At 43.1% G+C, this 21298-nt stretch overlaps 1 long non-coding RNA gene across 6 annotated transcripts in view; it reads right to left on the minus strand.

Annotated features, from left to right (window-relative positions):
• Positions 1–6330: 6330 nt before the first annotated feature.
• The window catches only part of LOC309848821, a 56270-nt gene continuing 41302 nt past the window's right edge, over positions 6331–21298 (minus strand). For all 6 annotated transcript variants that reach the window (XR_014303311.1, XR_014303312.1, XR_014303313.1 and 3 more), the window contains 3 exons: positions 17008–17403; positions 11661–11750; positions 6331–7991 (listed from right to left, as the gene is read on the minus strand). This is a non-coding gene — a long non-coding RNA (uncharacterized lncRNA). The remainder of the gene's footprint in view (positions 7992–11660; positions 11751–17007; positions 17404–21298) is intronic.

Raw genomic sequence — 21298 nt, forward strand, 5'->3', positions numbered from 1 at the left:
TTTCAGGCATTATTTACTATTTAGTTTTTGCTGTAGTCTAAATCAGTGGATTGAGCTTCTGACTCTTGATTTCTGCTGGGGTCATGATCACAGGGTTGTGGGATCGATCCCCATGGCAGGCTCCATGCTGAACGGGGAGCCTGCTTGGGATTCTTTCTCTTCGTCTGCTCCTCCTGCCATTGTCTATCTCAAAATAAACAAATAAAGAAATAAAGCAGGAGTCCCCCAGTTTTTTTTTTGTGAAGGACTATGCAGTAAGTGTTTTAGGTTTTGTAGGTCATAGGGACTCTGTTGTAACTGCCATTATATTGCCAAAGTGTCCATTGACAATATGTACATTAATGAGCATGGCTGTGTTCCAATAAAACTTTATTTATGTACCAGGATACTTGAATTTTATATAATTTTCACGACATGAAGTACTATTCTTCTTTTTAAAAATTTCAAAACAGGGGCGCCTGGGTGGCTCAGTGGGTTAAAGCCTCTGTCTTCGGCTCAGGTCATGATCCTAGGGTCCTGGGATCAAGCCCCACATCAGGCTCTCTGCTCAGCAGGGAGCCTGCTTCCCCCTCTCTCTCTCTGCCTGCCTCTCTGCCTACTTGTGATCTCTGTCAAATAAATAAATAAAATCTTTTTTTAAAAAAAGTTCAAAAAAGAGCTGCCTGGGTAGCTCAGTCAGTTAAGCATCTGCCTTCAGCTCAGGTCATGATCTCATGGTCCCAGGATCAAGCCCCGCATCCAGCTCCCTGCTCAGTCGGGAGCCTGCTTCTCCCTCTCCTCCCTGCTCCTGCTACCTCTCTCTCTCTCAAATAAATAAATAACATTTTTTAAAAACTTTCAAAATGTAAAATCCACTCCAAGTTTATGGGCCATATAAAAATAGGCGGCAGTACAGATTTCAACACAATACTTATCTAAATTAGAGCTACTGCTGCTGCAGAAATTGACAAGCTAATCCTAAACTCTTGTGGAAATTCAGGGGCTCCAGAATAACCAAAATAATATTGAAAATAACAAAGCTAGAGTAAACAAGACTGTGTGGTATTGGCATAAGGACGGATAAACACACTACAAAAAAAGTTTACAGAACACTATCTCTCATTGATATAGATATAAGAAACCTTTAAAAATATTAGCAAAATATTTAAAAAATATTAGCCTGGGTGGCTCAGTCATTGGCATCAAGATCATGATCTCAGGGTCCTGGGATCGAGTAACACATCAGGCTCCCTGCTCAGCGGGAAGCCTGCTTCTCTCTTTCCCACTCCCCCTGCTTGTGTTCCCTCTCTCGCTATGTCTCTCTCTGTCAAATAAATAAATAAAATCTTTAGGGAAAAAAATATTAGCAAAAGGATCCAGAGACATCATGACCAAATGAGGGCTATTCCAGGGACGGTTCAATATAATCCGTCACATTAACAGAATGCAAAAGAAAAAAAAAATCGCAGGATAGTACCATTTGATGCAAAAAAAGTGACAGAAGTCAACACTCCTTCATGATAAAAAACCCTCAGAAGAGTAGGAATTTAAGGGAACTTCCTCAACTTGGTAAAGAACATTGACAAAAAAGCTACAGCTAGCATTATACTTTGTGACAGAAGACTGAATGTTTTCCTTACAAAACTGGGAACCAAGCAAAGATGCCTACTTTTAGCACTCTCATTTGGCATGGTGCTGGTTGCTCTAGCCGCGACAATAAAGCAAGAAAAGGAAATAAAAGCCATACAGATAAGAAAGAAAAAAACAAAACTCTCCCTGCTTCATAGTTCATAATTTTCTTCTTAGAAAATTACAAGGAATTTACAAATATATCCTTAGAATAAATGATTCTGGTAAGGTCTCAGAATACAAAATAAATATACCAAATCATTTGTATTGCTTCCTAAGTGCAATGAAAATGTAGATACCAAAATTAAAATATAAAACTATTTATAATTGCTCAAAAAAGGTATAACACTTAGGTCTAAGTCTAACAAGACATGTGCAGGGCCTCAAGCTGAAAACTGCACACTGCCAGAGAAAGAAATGAACTATCTAAATAAATGTGTTCAGGGACTAGAAGACCAAATATAGTGAAGATATCAATTCTTCTCAAATCAATACACACAGTTAACAAAATTCCTATTTAAAAAAAAGAAGTTTTTGTACATGTAGATGAGATCATTTTAGGATTTCTTTTTTAAAATTTTATTTATTTATTTGAGAGAGAGACACAGTGTACATGCATGAGCGGGGGGAGGGGCCAAGGGAGAGGGAGAAGCAGACTCCCCGCTGAGCAGGGAACCCAATGCAGGACTCGACTCCAGGACCCCAGGACCATGACTTGAGCAAAAGGCAGATGTGCTTACCCAACTGAGCCTCTCAGGGGCTCCTATTTTAGATAGAAATGCAAGGGAACCAGAATAACTAAAACAAATTTTTAAAAAGAGGAATAAAATGGGAGAAATCAGTCTACCCAATTTTTAGACTTATTATATAGCTAGAGTAATGAAGGCTTTGTGGAATTGGGGGAAGATAAACAAAAAGATCAATGAAATACAGTCAACCCAGAAATAGACCCAGGCAAACACGCCCAATTGACTTTTAACAGAAGAGCAAAAGCACTTCAGCAAAAAGATGGTATTTTCAACAAATAGGATTAGAACAAGCAACTGGACATTGTCAAAAACGAACTTTATCCTCAGTCTCATACCTCGTATAAAACGAACTCAATATGAACCAAAGATTTACATGTAAAACATAACACCATCAAAAGTTTAGAAACCACATGAGAGAAAATCTTTGGTTTCTAGGACTAGGCACAGAGTTTTTATACTTGACATCAAAAGCATGATACATAAAAGGAAAATTTCATAACCTGCACTCCATGCAGACATTGCTCACGCTTTCTTGATAAGATACGGTATCAATGGAAAGTTTTCTGGTCACACCAGGACTCATGTTCCCTGTGCAGACGAACCTTAAATGGCTTACTGACTCAATCTCATGGATTGCAGATGTCCAGTTATTTAACTAGAAATAACCAAGGTCACGTATTTGAAGACAACGACCATCACTGTGAACGCTTTGCCAATAGTTTTAAGACAGGTTTGCATTTCAGATTTGTGAAAATGTTGAGGTGGGGGAATGTGCAATTCAGTAGTTTCTACGGCTATTTGGGTCTAGTGTGCCTTTTTTTCGGGCACCATGAACGATGTGGATGAATTGGACATCCTTTAAGGCATCCTGGAGCAGGACCTTCTCACACACTCACACGCAGCCGTTCAGAAAGCGCTCCCTCTTGTAAAGAGAGAAGGTATGTAGTCTTTCATAAAACGCTTACAGCTTAACTAATAAAAATGTTGCTAGGTCCAAGATACAATTATGAATAATTGCATGTAACAAACATAATTATAAATAACTGTGTATTTTACACGTACGTTATCATTATTCATTTACAGGGCTGAGATTTCTTCATTTGGGGTTGCTATTAGAGTGAACTTATGAAGAGAGAAATATTTTAATGTTATCTCTTGAAACGCACTTGATTAAAATCAACCCTGGGGCCCAGTACATCCAATATTCAATTATCTGCAGTTTGCAAAGATGAGTTGACCTTTGAAGCTGCTGTGTAATAGATTCTAGCCACTTCTGAAATTGAGGAGAGGAAAAGAAGTACAACCAGCCCTACAGGAAGTGGTGAGAGAATTTGCAGAGAGGTGGGACAGTCCTTCCCCGGCTCCTCCTCACCTCTTTAAAATTAGCTCCTACTGGCCTGAAACGCTCTTTACTTCTCCAGGCAATGCCATTTGCCTGTAGGACATCTCAGTGTTCTAGTGCTATAGTTACAACCTCTATTTATTGAAAGTGCACTGGGTACCAGGCCCTGGGCTGGGTATTTTACAGGTAAATTGCAAGTAACCCAAAGAAAGGCTTATCATGAGTCAGTTCAAGCAATAGATTTCTGACCCAGTCATTATTTATGCATAAGGTCCCAGGGAACTAGGATAGTTGTTCTGGTTTTGTTTTGTTTTTTTAAGATTTATCTATTTATTTGGCAGTCACAGGTAGGCAGAGAGAGGGGAAAGCAGGATCCCCACTGAGCTGAGAGTCGGACGTGGGGTTCGATCCCAGGACCCTGAGATCATGACCTGAGCCAAAGGTGGAGGCCTAACCCACTGAACCACCCAGGTGCCCCTAGGATAGTTGTTCTTAAGGGGAGCCACTGCAGCTCCTGAAGACCTTTTTGGGAAATTATGGAGTATTGAATTTGTTTGTCTGTTTGACATGAGGAATGGGGCTGCATTTTGAAGTTAGGAGCCAGGGATGCTAGAGTCAAAGCTGTCCCGTGTAGGTGTTAATTTTTGTATTGCACAAAGGCACTAGGTAAAGTTTGTAATTATCTAAGCCCAGACTCTAACTCTGTTTTCCATAGAAACACCAAAGTATTTTTTAAATTAACATTAACTTGATTTGGGGGATGCATAATTTTAACACATATATAGGTTTTCATCTACTCATTTGCCATCTGCATATATTCTCGCTCTCTTTTTTTTTTTAAGATTTTATTTATTTGACAGACAGAGATCACAAGTAGGCAGAAAGGCAGGCAGAGAGAGGGAGAGGCAGGCTCCACACTGAGCAGAGAGCCCGATGCAGGGCTTGATTCCAGGACCCTGGGATCATGACCTGAGCCGAAGGCAGAGGCTTTAACCCACTGAGCCACCCAGGCGCCCCTGCATATATTCTCTTTAGTGAAGTAATCGAGTCTTTGGCACATGTGTAAGTTGAGCTGTTCATTTCCTTTATATATTCTGGATACAGATCCATTATTAGATGTGCAATTTGAAAATCTTTGCTCCAAGCCTACAGCTCATGTTTTCCTTCTCCTAATAGGGCCTTTTGTAGAATTTTGATGAAGTCTAATCTACTAATTTTTTAAAGGATTATGGTTTTGACATCATGTAAAAGAATTCTGCCTAACTCCAGATCACAAAGGTTATGTTGACTTCTAAGATTTTCATAGGTTTGTGTTTTACGTTTAGATTTATAATCCATTTTGAGCTACTTTTTGTCTGAGTTGTGAAGGTTAGGTTATTTCTATTTACTTCTATCTTTGGGTGCATACAGCTGACCAGATGTCCCAATACCACTTACTATCTTTTCTCCATTGACTTGCCTTTGCTTCTTTGCAGAAAATGACCATACTTATGGAAGTCTACACATTAGCTCTCTTTTTTGTTCCATTGTTTTTTCTGTTTCCATTGTTTTTCCAAGGTCAGTTTCCGTTTTCAAAATCTTTGCTGTGCTATTTGGATCTGTCCTATGTATACATCACCTAGTTGCAGGCTGGCCTGCAACCTAGGTGGTTTCTAACCCATAGTTCAGTTCTCAAAGTTTTTAGTACAATGTTTAGGGTCAGATCCATGTCTGTGTAGCTCAGAGGGGAGCCCAGCAGTTCACACACTCCCCCTCCCCCCAGATGTTCCCTTCCCACCATGATGCTGGTACTTCCTAGTTCCCTGCAGTTCCCATTTGCCATCCTCCATTTTGAAAGCTGAGGCAAATGTAACCCCCCGAACCGCATGCTTCTCAGAATGGTGCCTAACTCCAGGACCAAGAGATGGGAGGAAAAAGGGAGAAAAAGCACTGGAAGTTTGCTCCCCCTCTTGGGATCACAATTTCTCTGATTACAGAGGAAGACTCCCCCCACCTAGATGTTAGATACTTGACGGGAGGCTCACGCCGCCGCTGTGTGACTGGGCTTGCCTGAGGCCTGGGGCTCAAGAGAATGGAGAAAGAAGGAAAACAGGGTGTTTCCCCCTAAAATTCTGACTGTTCGGAATCCGCCTTCCAGTTGCTTCAGCCAGAGATAGAGAGGTTTTCCTGGAGCTCTTTCTGACTGAGGCCCATGTCCACATTTCAGACTACCTTGAGTCCGGGTCGGGGGACTGGAAGGGACAAAAATAGGAAACTCCCTGGCAGTTTGGTGGTGGTTCCAATTCTGGCCTTGCGCAATCCCATTTACCAGAAACCGGAACTCCTAAACCCAAGGCAAGTTTAATACTGTTTTAAATACATACCAAATTTTCCAGGGATTCACCTAACATGTAAAAATCAAGAAATACTGCATTTGACTTTGTTTAGAACTGTACACAACTGTATTTATTCTTCCCAAAAGCCACCGGAGGCGATCGATCTTACCTGTGGCATTTTGGTTGCCAACGCCACACACCTGTGAGAGCCTGAATTTGCAGCTTTGTATTCTTCTGTGATTTTATATCCACATGCACTCTTCCTTCTGCCTATGGTTTTGTGCTTTACCGGAGGCATTCAACACTGAAATACATATTATTCTATTGTAAAGAAGTTTTATTTTTCTTTATATTTAGATAAGGCGTCATAGTGACATTTCTGAAATGCGCTTTGGCAAATTAAAGAGGGCTTTGAATCTTTCGACCTTCTTCTTGTCTAGAGATGCATTGGGGGCTGGCTGGATGTCTCTTCTTGCTATTTCAGGAACTCTCCCTGTGTTCTCTTGAGCATGGTGGTCTCACAGTGGTCAGGCTCCATGAATGGTCTCAGAGCTCCAGAAGCCAGCTGCAAGAATTCTCAAGACCTAGCACTAGAAGGCCCCAGATGCCACATTCCACTGACAGAGCAACCACTAAGGGCCAGCCTGGACTCAGGGGAGGCCAAGGCGGACGCTGTTCGAAAAGACCCACAAGCCATTCCTGGCGCTGGCCAAGACAATGACCTGGAGGGCCAAAGCTCCCCTGGACAGCAGGCAAAGGACAAACTGCTCAGCACTGACTCTTGTTGATTCGTAAAACAAAAAGAGAAGTGAGTCCCCTTCAGGTGAATTTGTAGTGTCTGTGATATATATATATATCTTGTCCTTGAACAGAATTGCCAAGGATATCCTTTGAATATCTACATGCGCAGAGCAAATACATGTTTATTCAATATCACAGTCCCAAGTATGTGGGTGATAAAGTTAATAAGTGTCTGCCCTTCAAGGCTACAATGCAATGTCATTGTCAAAACAGATATGCAAATATTTACAAATCAAGTAGCATGCAAAAACTGCTGTAAAAGAGGTTCGTTGATGAGCTTTATGAATCCAGGAAAGGGAAGTATCTATTTTCATCTATTTTCATCTCTAACCATGTATCTGTGATTGCAAAGACTTCCTCTTTTTTTTTTTTTTTTAACTTTTATCTATTTAAGTAATTTCTACACCCAACATGAGGCTTAAACATACCACCCCAAGATCAAGAGTTCCATACTATTCCGACTGAGCCAGCCAGGAACCCTCATGCTGACTTCCCATGGAAATCACCTAGGGGGACTTTTTAAGCATAATAATCCACTCTCCTATACCCTACTCTTACCCCAGATCATAATTTAATTGAGGAGTGGGGCCCAGGCTCAATATTTACAAAGAGCTCTTCATAGGATTATCTTTCTTTTTTTTTTTTTAAATATGATTTTTTTTAAAGATTTTATTTTTAAGTAATCTCTACGCCCAACATGGAGTCTGAACTCACCACCTGGAGATCAAGAGTTGTTGCATGCTCTACCCACCAAGCCAGCCAGGTGCCTCTCTCCATGTAGTCCTAATGGGAAGCCAGAATTGTGACCAGCGTCCAGCATTTCTGTTTCTCTGGTCATCAGACTCCTCTGGGTTCCTCTGCGAGGAGACAGGGATTCAGCAGACCTGAGAAGGACCAGGTAGTTCCAACAATTGCCCAGGTGAGTCTCATCATCAAGGAAGTTTAAGTAACAATGCCAAGTTCCAATCCCTTGCCGGTGCCAAATGCAGATTTCACTCTGAAGCCACCATTTTTAAGAACCTGAAGAGAAGACAGGTTCTTCACCTTTCTAGCAGCTTGTTCAACCCCACATGGGAGTCATTTGGTACTTAGCTTTAGTCACATGGGAACCTCTGTTTGAACACCGTTCTGCTTTCAGCAGGTTGCTGAATCTCTTGAAGGCTCACTTTTCCTTCTCTGTAAAATGGGGAGAAAAATAATACACGCTTCATAGGATTGTTCAGAAGAATTAAGAAAGAATTATCTGGGAGGCATTTAGAGTTAATTGATGCAATTAACATTCCTACAAGCTCCCGGATGCTTACATTCTCGGCCTTGGTCCTTGCTAAACTCCTACTTTAGAAAATCTAGGTGGGGCACCTGGGTGGCTCTTAAGCCTCTGCCTTTGGCTCAGGTCATGATCTCAGGGCTCAGCAGGGAGCCTGCTTCCTCCTCTCTCTCTGGCTACCTCTCTGCCTACTTGTGATCTCTATCTGTCAAGTAAATAAATAAAATCTTAAAAAAAAAAAATCTAGGTAAGATTTATTTGACAGTGTTGTGAAAGTCAATGAAAAATCTTACCTTACCCAAAAAGAATGAGGAAAAATATGAGGCAGGAATGGTTTGCTGGGATTTCTGATCTCGTTCCCTTCTATCAATGAAAGTTCAGAAAGCAAGTTTTTAAAATTTAGACTTCCTTAATTTGGAAACGTTTACTAGGTGCATTAAAGGAATATTAGCAACAGGTGTCTCTCTTTTGACCTCATTTACAAATCTACCATAGTTCACTCTGCTTCTGCTTTGAAAAAATGTTTTTCCTTTTAAATCGTCATTATCTTTCCTCCAGGAGTTAGGTTTCACCATAAATCCATATTTTTTTACTCTGGAAGAAGCAAAATCATGTGTGGGCAAAAATTTTTAATATTTTCAATACTTTCAAAAATAGAGAATGACGAAGGACTTTTTAAAAAATCAACTCCGTTCTCTGTATTTCTCAGCGTGCACAGGCTGTTTTCTGGAAGTAGGACGTAACCTACTTGAATGTCAGTTATTAAGAGGATCAAAAGTAAAGAAAAAATATGTTTAGCTTGACTTTAAAAAGGGTTTCTTTTTTGGTAGGATGAGAATTCATGGAAATGGAGTTCCCAGTTCAAATGTTAAAGGAAGAAAGGTAGTTTGTAAAAGAAATACATTCGCATAAAATGAACATATAGTCAGAGCATCAATAACATCAAAGAGAAAAGTATTTGTCAAATATATATATATTTCTGTTAATATATTTACAATATATAATATAAAAATATTATATAATATATATACTTAAACTTAGAGTAAGTGTATATATAGAAATTCTCCAGGTAGAAATTTTTAAACTATACTGTTAATGATAATCCACTGCTGAGATTTTTTTTTTTAAGATTTTATATATTTATTTGAGAAAGAGCATCACGGGGGCAGGAGGGTGGTGCGGGTGGGGGTGGGCGGCAGAGGGAAAGAGAGAAGCAGGCTCCCCGATGAGCAGGAAACCCAAAGCAGGGCTCCATCCCAGGACCTTAGGATCATGACCTGAGCTGAAGGCCGATGCTTAACCAGCTGAGCCACCCAGGGGCCCCACTGCTGAGATATTTAATGTGATTAGAAATTCTAGCAAAGTGAAGAGAATTGGGGATAACCAGCTGTGAACTAGATTGAGAAAACCCCATTTCCCAATTTCTTCTGATCATTTTTAGTTGGGAAGAAAAAGCCATCCTACCCCTCCTTCTGAGTTCCTTTTTGTGCAATTTTCATGCTTGTTCTTTTTCTCTTTGGTGTGGCTTGTCCTTTCTCTTTGGTGTCCGTGCCTGCTGTAATAATGGCACATTATTTTTAATTTCTCAGAAATCCATAAACAGGCAACTACAATGACATAGGAAATGTTTGGCTCAAAAGACACAAGCCTGGGGCGCCTGGGTGGCTCAGTGGGTTAAAGCCTCTGCCTTCAGCTCAGGTCATGATCCCAGGGTGCTAGGATCGAGTCCCGCATCGGGCTTTCTGCTCATCACGGAGCCTGCTTCCCCATCTCTCTCTCTCTGCCTGCCTCTCTGCCTACTTGTGATCTCTGTCTGTCATATAAAAAAAAAAAAAAAAAAAAGACACAAGCCCTTTTAGCCAAACTTTCCAATTTCCTTCTATAACTTCTAGACGATTCCAACTGTTTGCTGTCTGTAGCTGAGTGTTACTATAAAGCAGAATGAACAATAAAAGGCTTGTGTCCGTCTTAAAAGGAGCCATGTTTCAAATCCCAGTTAGGACTTAAGAGTATCATTTATACAAATTCGCCAAAGTGACCACAGGCAGACTTGCCAATATGTATGCTTCATTGTTATTCATTCTTAAAGATGCTGCTCTGCCCAGAACAATGATAATTATTTTTTGTTTTTCTTTCGGTTTGGGTTGAATGAGATGGCTCCCTTATTTATTGTCACCCTGCTCTGGCACTTAGCACAGAAAACATTTCCATCTCCAAGTTCCTTGTGCTTTAAGTTTCTGCTCACATAAAATACATTAATGTCCTTCTGATCCACATGGCAGGTTCATAGAGAAGCAAGATACATTTCTTTCAATGAGAGACAACCCAAACACATGTTCAGTATGTTTAAAATTCTGCAAGAGGATGAACACCACAATGGAGAGAAATCCCAGCTTTGGGTTTATAAGGCCAGACCAAAGGAAAGGAGAAGGACATTGCTGTTTGAGATAGTGCCTTGAATTGTGAGCTTGAGAAGGGACATAGAAGGTTGGGGATGAGGAGCTTGGTGGTAAAGCACTACAGACCCTACCTGCATCCCCGGCAGGGTTGCTTTCCCTGGAAATATCTGATACAGAACAGCCTAGCTGAAACCAGGGGAAGCGCTATTAGGCACGTTTTTGCCATAACCTTCCTGATATCTCACAAAGCATAAGCACCTGCCCAAAGGGGGCTTATTATTGGCTGCCATGGGCCCGGAACGGTGTTGACACAAACTTCCCTGGGACTGATCAAGGAATTCCAAAAGGGGGCATGAGGACCAGGGAAAAGCTCAAGGAAGGCAAATTTCAGTCCAACCCAGAGGAAAACATCCTAAAAATTAGAGTGCTTCACTCCAAGCTGCCTTACCTTGGAAAATCAACCCCACTTGGCCCAGCAGCCAGGAGCTCCCCTCCCATGTCACGCAGCCAAAACAGCTTATAGCCCTGCTGGATTTTCGTTAGTCCTCCCAGCAAGCCAGTGGGCTTGGGCCAGTCTTGGCATTCCCTGCATTGCCCAGGTGACTGGCAGGGAATGGTGCAGGTCCAGTGAGAACACGGACATCCAGGTTTGCACCTTCCATGCCCCTGGTGGGCCTGTCCCGCCCGCTAGAGCTAGAGGCCTTGTCCAGCTCGCCTGCTTCCTTCCAACCCTTCTGCCAAAGATCTCCCTCTGGATCAGGTTTTTCTCCCCTCCCCCCCCCCCCCGGGGCACCACCTGACGCTGGTGGGAAAGCTAGTATTTCCATGTCATTCCAGACGGTCTCATCCTTTGCACAACTGGCGACCAGTCATGGCCTGACGTCATCTCAAGCTGTGGCTCCTCTCACTGCCCATCTTCACCACAATTTGACTTGGTTTGGGCATACGTTCCCTCAGACTTATTACGCTCATTACTCTGGTGTCCCCTATTGCCTTCTAGCCCTCCCTCTCCTGGGCTACTGGGTTCAAGGAGCCCATGTCGTGTTCCCCCCTTCAGGTCAAAAGGAGGGAGGTAAAGAGGGGGTCTGAATTCTGTCTGCCCGTACATAGCAGAAGCTATGGGTGTCCCCCCAACGCCAACCCCCTCGGTGTTCACTTCTGAAGTCAAAGGCTGCTTACCACTGACTCCTGAAAATATCCACTTGAAGGTTTTTTCTGGCCTTGGGACATGCACCCAGGGAAGTCAGATGTGTTGGACAATTAATTCCCCTGAAACACAATGACAAACAGAGACCTGTTGAATAAACAGCCCAGCTCCCTTGCCCCTCGGATGGGTGAATTCTGAGCCATAGTTTTCAGGTTCCTTGGTAGGACTGCGCTCTATTTGCCCACAGTGGTTAACTTACTCAGTAATGGATGCTCTGTCACCTTCCTCCCCTTCCTTGTCACACAGTCACCACGTCCTGTATCTCCTAGGATCCTCTCTCAAATAAACTACTCGCACGTGAATAAATGTTCATCTCAGTCTTTGCCAATGCTGGGGGTGGGGGTCCTAGCTCCATGTCTAGCAATGCAGGAAGCACTCGAGGCATGAATGAATGAATGAATTGACCTTGGCAGGTTATCTATGAATCTTGTAAATGGAATTTCTGCATTAGGAGAGAGGCTACCGCATAGGACTATGGACTATTCTTCCTCCAGGAGCGATAATACGTCTACAGGGAAATGTCTTTTTAACTACAAGACTCGGGCAAGGAGCTAGGAGCTGGAAGCATGTGAAAAAACAAGACTTATCTCCATTCTCTGCCAGTATGCTTTCGGATGTGAAGGGGGCAGCGGGGATCACAGGTTAGTTATGAAATCATGCGATTTCTCGAGCCAGCACATTGCCTTTTATGGACACCGCGGTCCGGGGTGCTGGGCAGAGAGTGATTTTCCATCCCGGTCTCTACAGTTCACAGTTTCTAGTCACAACAAGCGGAGCCAGAAATAATGTCAGCTATTCAAACCCTGGAGTATTGTATTATAAAGGCATAACGTCAAAATCCTATATGAAACGACGTTTTAATTACTCCACGACTGGAATTTTCATAACAGCATTTTATGGCTGGTTGGCACTGCCTCAGGATTTCTGTGTTACAAGTGAGGAAATGAGTCACCAAAGTGTAAAAAAGAACGTGCTGAAGGCTCCTCGGCTGCTGTCTGAGAAGAGCTGGAAGAAAATGTTCCTGACCATTCTCTTCCTGTGCTCAGGCTAACACAGGGTTTTCAACACGGCCGCACACTCTCAGATCTTCCTGATCCAGTTTTATAAGAGAACCAAACCTTGTAGTTCGTGAACTATAGGAGAGCCATTGGTGAAGGACAATTTAATATATTATATTACATATTTGGGGAGGTACAATGAGAATGTGAAAATCACATTTTGTCCTTAACAACCAAGAGTCTAATAGGATTGAGCAAAATCCATTTTTTTTTTCATAACAACTCAGAGTTTAATATAATTGAGCACGGACAAAATGAGGTCCCCCACCCCGCCCCACCCCAGCCACACCTGCTCCCATCTCCAAGGAGCAGCTGCCCTGCTGGGGAGTCTCCAAATTCCATATCTTTTCTACCAGAATGGGAGCGTGGGGTTGGGGTGGGTGGGTGGGAAGGCTCAGGAGGGGTCTGTGTCGGAAGTCTAGGCTCCATCATGAGGCAAAGACAGATGCTGTGAGGAAGAGGATCCACCAGTAGGCAGGGCATCGCCTGCCAAAAGGACTGCGGCTGGCAACGGCCTGGGTGGGGATTAGCACCGCAGCAGTTCAGAGAAGGCAGATTCGGGCGCTGTGCAGACCCCTGAGACCAGGCGGTGGGGAGAGGGTAGCACCTGATGATCCAAAGAGACAAGCAGTAATGTCCCACAGGTCTGGCAGCTGCAGGACCCACTGAAGGGATTGCTGGTTGTCAGGCTACAAACTAAGAAGTGAAGAGCCACTGGAGGGATGCCTGGGTGGTGCCGTGGGTTCATGTGGGACTCGATTTCGCCTGGTGATCTCAGGGTCCTAGGATCGAGCCTCCCAGGCTCACTGCTCTGTATGGAGTCTGCATAAATTTCTGGCTCTCTCTCCCTCTCCCTCTGCGCCTCCCCGTCCCCACACTCGCTCTAGTTCTCTCCAAAATTAATAAATAAATCTTTTTAAAAAGGCAGAGAGACAGAGACACTGGAACTGAGTTCTAGGTGGCAGCAATGAACTTGGCTTCTAGAACCAGGGCCAGTTTAAGAACACCCAGCAACATAGTAGACTTTATCGGGACTCACTTGATCTATTGACTTTCACTTTTGAAATGCCCCACAGCTAGAGGCAGGGTTGGCTCCAGAGCTGAGAGTGGAGAGTATGAAGTTGTTTACTGAGCTTAGCAAGGGATGTTAGTCCATTAGAAGGCAGGGTTGGGGGGGGCGGGAGCCAAGGCAGGGGATCTGGGAGATCACACTGCAAATAATCCCCAGGGAGGAAAACACTGATTCCCAAGAGGGAATCAACTTGGGACTTTAACAACAATTAAACTTGGGACCTCTGATACAAGGCTACCAAGTTCCCCACACAAAAATGAGAACAAAAGTAAACTTAATTTCTAAAAACAGAGCCTGAGGAAAATGAGGGATTAAATGAAAAAAATAATTGGATCCTAAAGAGAGAGTTTCTGGGATGGGTATCTTCAGTTCTCCTCTGTTTTATGTTTTTATCAGTGTCTTAGATCAAGACATAAGATACATAGTTATCCAATAAGAGAATGATAAAATTCTGGGAAACTAACAGAAGTCTCCATATAAAATGAGGCTAAAAAGGAATCCTGACAAAATTTTGGGAAAATGTTGTCTTAAATGGCCCCATGGTCTACTCCTCTCCCAACTCCAAACAATGCCGGGGGATCCTGGAAGGTAGAAGGAGACCTCTGGGCTCTCTCTTAGAGAGAGTCGGCCCATGCGAGCCTCCCACATCGGATAAGAGAGGGGCTGTGGGACCCACAACCAATCCTACAATAAGGTTGGAGAAGCCTTCTTGGAGAGGGCTTGGCCTGTGGAGATCTGTGGACCTGGAGTAGTCAGAGATCTTCAGAGAAAAGGAACTGATAAGGTGTGTGTGTGTGTGTGTGTGTGTATGAATATACAGAAAGAGATTAATTGACTGATTTTAAGGAATTGACTCACACCATCGTGCGGTATATCCAAAATCTGCGGGGCAGGCTAGCAAGCTGAAGACCCCGGAAAGACCTGATGCTGCAGCTTGAGTCTGAAGGCACCTAGAGGAAGAATTTCCTCTTTCTTGAGGGACCTCAGTCTTTTGCTCTTAAGGCCTTCAATGGATTAGATGAGACTCACCCACACTATAGAAGGTACTTTGCTTCACTCAAAGTCTACGGTTTTAAATGTAATTTCACCTGAAAAATACCTTCAGATCAACGTGTAGTTTGGAGTTTAATCAAATGTGAGGGTTCCGTGGCCTCGCCAGGTTGGTACATAAGATTAAGTATCATAGAACTCCAGGGGGAGGGTTATTCTGGTTCCTTATGGTACTTTGGTAGGAACCTACTAGTCTTCCTGAGTTCCAAGAAGCTGTGGAGGAGGAAGGGAGGTAAATGTGTCTTTTATGCAAAGGCCAGAACATATAAGTCCTAGTAGCTGAGAAGAGAGGGGTCAGGGAGCCTTCCTCCCAATGTAATAACAGAGAACTGATGACATGTCCGCTGCCACCCTTGCAGGCCCACGGGGGCAGGCGCCATTTTGTTTTCCTCATTCACAGAGTGGCTTCCATTTAAGTAAGGTGGTAGACAGAATAATACCCCTTCAAAGACATGTACGTCCTAGTCCCTGGAACCTGGGGATATATATGATCTTACATGGCAAAAGGGACTTTGCAGACATGATTAAGGATCTTGAGAGAGGGATGATCTTGGATTATCCACTGGGCCCAATATAATCAGAAAAACCCTTATAAGAGGGAGGCAGGGGGCCAGAGCCAGAGAAGGTAACATGATCACAGAAGACGGAGGATGGGGCCACAAGTCAGGGAATGCTAGGCAGCTCTAGAAGCAGGAAACATGGAAAGGAATTTTTCCCTAGAGCCTCCAGAAGGCATGAAGTTCACTGACATCTTGATTTCAGACCTCTGACCTCCCGAGCTGTAAGAGAATATATCTGGGTCATGTCAGGCCACATGGTAATGGGCTAATTTGCTACAGCAGCAGTAAGAAGCTAATACAGTACCTTAAAGGGACCAGGTGGCCACAGAGAAACAATTATCAGAACACTCACGATATGGGGGCACCTGGATGGCGCAGTCAGTGAGGTGTCTGATTCTGGGTTTCAGCTCAGGTCATGATCATAGGATTCTGAGATCGAGTCCTGTGTCAAGCTCCACACTCAGCCACAAGTCTGTTTAAGATTCTTTCTCTCCCTTTCCTTCTGCTCCTCCCCCTGCTCATGCACTTGCATTCTTGCAAATAAATAAGCAACTCTTAAAACAAAAAAAGAATACTAGTAATAGAGAAAAAATTGTTGGAGGAGTCAGACAAAAGCTGAATTAAAATAAGAAAATTCCAGGCATCACAGCACATGCGCACACAAACATAAACTTTTTGGAACTAAAAACATTTTTAATGAAAATATTAAAAGATAAAATAGTCACTGTTGGGCCCCTGGGTGGCAGAGCTGCTTGAGTGCTGACCCTTGGTTTCAGGTTGGGTTGTGATCTTGGGGTCATGGGATGGAGCCCCGTGTCAGGCTCTGTGCTCAGCGGGGAGTCTGCCTGAGATTCTGTCTGTCTGTCTGTCTGTCTCTCCTTCTGTGCCTTCCACTCATGCTCTCTCTCTCAAGTAAATAAATAAATCTTTAATAAATAAATAAATGATAAAATAGTCACTGTTAAGACCCAACTTGGTGATAGGGAAGGCAAAAAAAAAAAAAAAAAGAAAGAAAGAAAGAAAGAAAGAAAGCCTCTTACAGAGGCTCAGTGGGTTAAAGCCTCTGTATTTGGCTCAGGTCATGGTCTCAAGGTCCTGGGATCAAGACCCACATTAGGCTCTCTGCTCAGCAGGGGGCCTGCTTCCTCTCTGTCTCTCTGCCTACTTGTGATGTCTGTCTGTCAAATAAATAAATAAAATCTTAAAAAAAAAAAAAAAAAGCTTAGGGACACCTGGGTGGTTCAGTCGGTTAAGTATCTGACTCTTGGTTTAGGCTCAGGTCACCATCTCATCTCACGATCTGAGACTGAGCCCCGGGTTGGGTTCTGGGCTGGGCGCGGAGCCTACTTAAGATTCTCTTCCCTCCGCCCTACCCTCCCCCAACATGGACACTCACTCTCTCTTTCTTTCTAAAAAAAAGAAATGAAAAAGATTAAAAGACAGAGTAAATCTACAAAGAAATGGAAAGTGCGTGGGAGAGAAATTAAAAACTTGGAAGATATAGCTAGGAGAAAAACATGGAAATAACAGGATTCCAGAAGGATAAAAAGTTGGGGTTTGCTAGAAAATAGAATCAAACCTGTGCTAGCGTGCTGATGAGATGCGTGCTCCGGGAAGGCACCGGGAGGGAAGCAGGAGTGAGGCAGGCCGGAGGGAGGGCGGTCACAAAGGGGCGGATGAGAGCAGGCTCAGCTTCATGAACAGCAAAAGTGCAAAGACTGGCCTTGCAGAATGTGTTCAGGCAGGATATAAGCGATTGCATTTTGGAAAGGCTTCTGGAAGGAGTGGAATTTCCTCTCCAGTTCCCCTTGGTGTCCTGTCTCTCCCTGGCCAAAGGCTGGGGACTCCAGGGACACGAATGTTAGATGGTCATTGTCCCACGGGAAGCTCTGCACACTTTTATTTTCAGTCCACTTTTCCCCTTTCTTGCCGCCTGATCTCTGAACGCCTCCTTCATTGCCGATGCCCATCGTGCCTGTTATCAAAGCATCACTTGATTACATAACTATCCTTCTTTGTGCTTCAGCATTTTACGAGAAACCAGCCTCAGAGAAATGAGTCACAGACCAAATATACAAACGATTCAACCGCCAGTGTCTAAATAAATAAACCAGTAGATTAAAAATTAAAGCTGACCACACTAGGAGACCGGCGATAAAATATCCATCATTAAAAATGTAGCCCTTACTGATCTGATCAACACAAACTCATTCAAGTAGTAACAAGAAGAGTAGGAAGTGAACTTACAAGTAACAGATTGATGTCTCCAAAAGCAGTTTGGAAAAAAATCAGCTGTTACTGTTGTTTTATTTTCAGTAAACTGTAACATATAAGAAGTCCCCAAGAAACTGTTGCTGTACTTTTGGCCAGGTTTATAATTATATGTATATGTACACATATGTGTGTGTGTGTGTATACACACATATATGTATATATAATTATATTTACATATATGTATATACAATTATAAAATATATAATATATAATAATACAATATAATTTATATAAGTATATAAATCATATATAAACATATGATTATAAAACGTTCAGTTCCCCTAGCTCTCAAACCAAAGGAGACTCAGAGTGTATGTGTGATACATTGGTCAGGGGAGCATTGACCTGCGGCCACCAGCATCTTATTTCCCCCAATTCCCTAGAAAACTCGGAATGAGAGCAACTCTGAATAAAGCTGCAGCGTCAAAGCCCTGGAGCCAAAAAGCAGGGGAGCTCTTCTGGCCAATACAAACTGGTGGGTGGAGGAAGGGGGGAAGTGAAGACGTGCCATGGAGTGTAATAAGAAGGGAGAGATATTTAATGTCAGTCTTTCATTTTTAAAATTGTTGTGTGACCCTCTGGTCTCATAGCCAAAGCAGGAAAGTGGAATTCTGTGAAAGAGAAAGGTCAGCACTGTGAAGAATATGGAATTGAGTCAGGTAGATTTTAACGAATTTAGAAATTCATTGGAAAGGTCCTATGGGGAGGAGATACAGAGGACCAGGTGAGAAGGAATGAATTTTGTTTGTTTTCCAGAAAACTGTCAACTCCGATTCTCATCAAGGAGTTGGGACTGGCACATAATTTTCAAACCTTGGAATGTGTGGGACACCAGTGGCTCCTGAGTGTGGAGCGTGGGGTGGGGAGGAACAAGGAAGTGGCCACAACTAGAGCAGCCCAATGAGTAGGAGAAATTAGATACATCAGGGAGGATAAGGATGTGTGCAAAATGGTGCACACCTGTGTGTGTGTGTGTGTGTGTGTGTGTGTGTGTAGAAGTATGTACATGAGAGTTTTCGTGCAAAGGTAGAAAACAGGATGTAGCGTGGTTCCCTAGAGATCATGGACGATTAATCATCATTCTCGAGCATCAGGCTAAGAGTTTAAAAAATGAGAGTGGAGAAGAAGCCAGCTGACGGGATATAGGCTCCAAAATAAAGTAGAACACAGGTCTCACCTCTCCGGCTAAAATTCAAGGGATGGCTCCCCTCAAGGTTCCCCACACGGGGGAACACGTCTTCAAAGCCTGTATTTGAGACAATGCTGTGATATGAATGTCTGAAAATGGATTAACCCCAGAAAATCCGGACACCAGGGCTGCGGTATCTGCAGGGATTTCCCCCTCTGCACTGTTGATATTTGGGGTAAAGCAAGTCTTTGTTGCAGGAAGGGCTGTCCCATTCATTGTAGGATGTTCAGAAGCAACCCTGGGTGCCCCCCACAAAGATGCTGGGACCACCATCCTCCCACGTGTGAAGGACAGATGCTGTTGTCTTGCTAACATGTGGTGGCCCCGTCTCAGGGTCTTGCTACTTAACCTATACAGCATCTAACATCATCATCTGACCACCCCTCCCTTTTGTAAACCCTTCCTTCTCTCAGCTTCACTGAGGCTTTATTCTGATTCTCCTCCCTCTCCACTGTTTACTCTTCGTCAATCATCCCTCAGGTAGGTAGAATCCTAGACTCTCTGGGTTTGGTGCTGATCTCCTCTGACTCCGAGCCTGCTGTCCCTGAGCTCCTCCCTCCTGGGCACCCAGAAAGTTCCCTGACATCATCTCCTTGCCGGTCCCTGCCCCAAATCTGCCCCAGAGGCAACCACTGTTCTTTTTTTTTTTTTTTTTTTTTAAGGTTTTATTTATTTATTTGACAGACAGAGATTACAAGTAAGCAGAGAGGCAATCAGAGAGGGGAGGAAGCAGGCTCCTTGTTGAGCAGAGAGCCCGATGTGGGGCTCGATCCCAGGACCCTGAGATCATGACCTGAGCTGAAGGCAGAGGCTTTAACCCACTGAGCCACCCAGGTGCCCCAACCACTGTTCTGATGCTCTTCGATCGTAGATTAGTTTTGCCCATTTCAGAACTTCCTATAAATGCTAATCACATGGGGCGCCTGGGTGGCTCAGTGGGTGAAGCCGCTGCCTTCGGCTCAGGTCATGATCTTGGAGTCCTGGGATCGAGTCCCGCATCGGGCTCTCTGCTCAGCGGGGAGCCTGCTTCCTCCTCTCTCTCTGCCTGCCTTTCCATCTACTTGTGATTTCTCTCTGTCAAATAAATAAATAAATAAATCTTTAAAAAAAAATGCTAATCACATAACCCATCCTCTTGTGTGTCTAGATTCTCTTAAAATAAGGCTTTCAAGATTCATCTGTGTTGTTTCATGAATAAGTAGTTTGTCCTTTTCTATTCCCAAGTAAGATTCCATTGCACAAATATACTACGGTTGGTTGGCCGATCTGTTCTTCTATCGATGGTCGTCTAGGCTGTTTCTAGTTTTGAGCAACATTTTCAATAAAACTGTACTTCAATTATCATTTGTCAAAGTTTATGATATATTTTTGTTCTATTAATCAATTGTGGACTAGGTAATTATAATATCAACTCAAAACAAAAGAAATTTTTATCACTTTCAATTTTATGGCTCAGCTGGTTAAGCATCTGACTCTTGATTTAGGCTTAGGTCATGATCTCAGGGTCATGAAGCTGAGCCCTGCAGTGGGCTCTGCACTGAGTGTGGCGCCTGCTTAAGATTTTCTCTCTCCCTCTTCCTCTGCCCCTCCCCTTCCCTCCCCACTCCTGTGCAGTTCAATATCTCTCTCTCTCAAAATAAATATATAAATAAATACATTTACATACATATTTTTATTGCAAAGCACCATGAAAGAGTGAGCAACAGAAAAACTTTCAAGTGTAAAAAATTACATTAAGGGGTGCCTGGGTGGCTTAATCAGTTAAGCATCTGACTATTGACTCAGGTTGTGATCTCCTTGGGTCCTGGGATTGAGCCCCACATCAGGCTCCACACTCAGTGCAGAATCTGCTTCAGATTCTCTCTCCATCTCCTTCTCCCTCATGTTCTCCATCCCCCTCTGCCTCTCCCCCAATTCCCCACGTCAAGCTTTCTCTCTAAAATATATGAATGAATGAATGAATGAATGAATGAATGAATAAAATCTTTTTAAAAAATACATTAAGATAAACTACTAAGGAAGAGGTAGAAGAGAAAGAAGTTTGAAGGGCAACCAGAAGTAATGAGAATTATTCAGCTGTAAAGACGATCTGTGTTTTTAAATGAATGATGTGATTATGAGATTGCTATGGCATTTAGATTCCATTGTGTTTATTCAAGTGAGTGATGTGATGATTTAAGAATATTTTAATATTTAAAAAACTTTAAGGGCGCCTGGGTGGCTCAGTGGGTTAAGCCGCTGCCTTCGGCTCAGGTCATGATCCCAGGGTCCTGGGATCGAGTCCCGCATCGGGCTCTCTGCTCAGCAGGAAGCCTGCTTCCCTCTCTCTCTGCCTGCCTCTCTTCTACTTGTAATCTCTGTCTGTCAAATAAACAAATAAAATCTTTAAAAAAAAAAAAATAAATAA

The sequence above is a fragment of the Mustela nivalis genome (genome assembly GCF_964662115.1).
Source record: "Mustela nivalis genome assembly, chromosome: 15".
NCBI lineage: Eukaryota > Metazoa > Chordata > Mammalia > Carnivora > Mustelidae > Mustela > Mustela nivalis.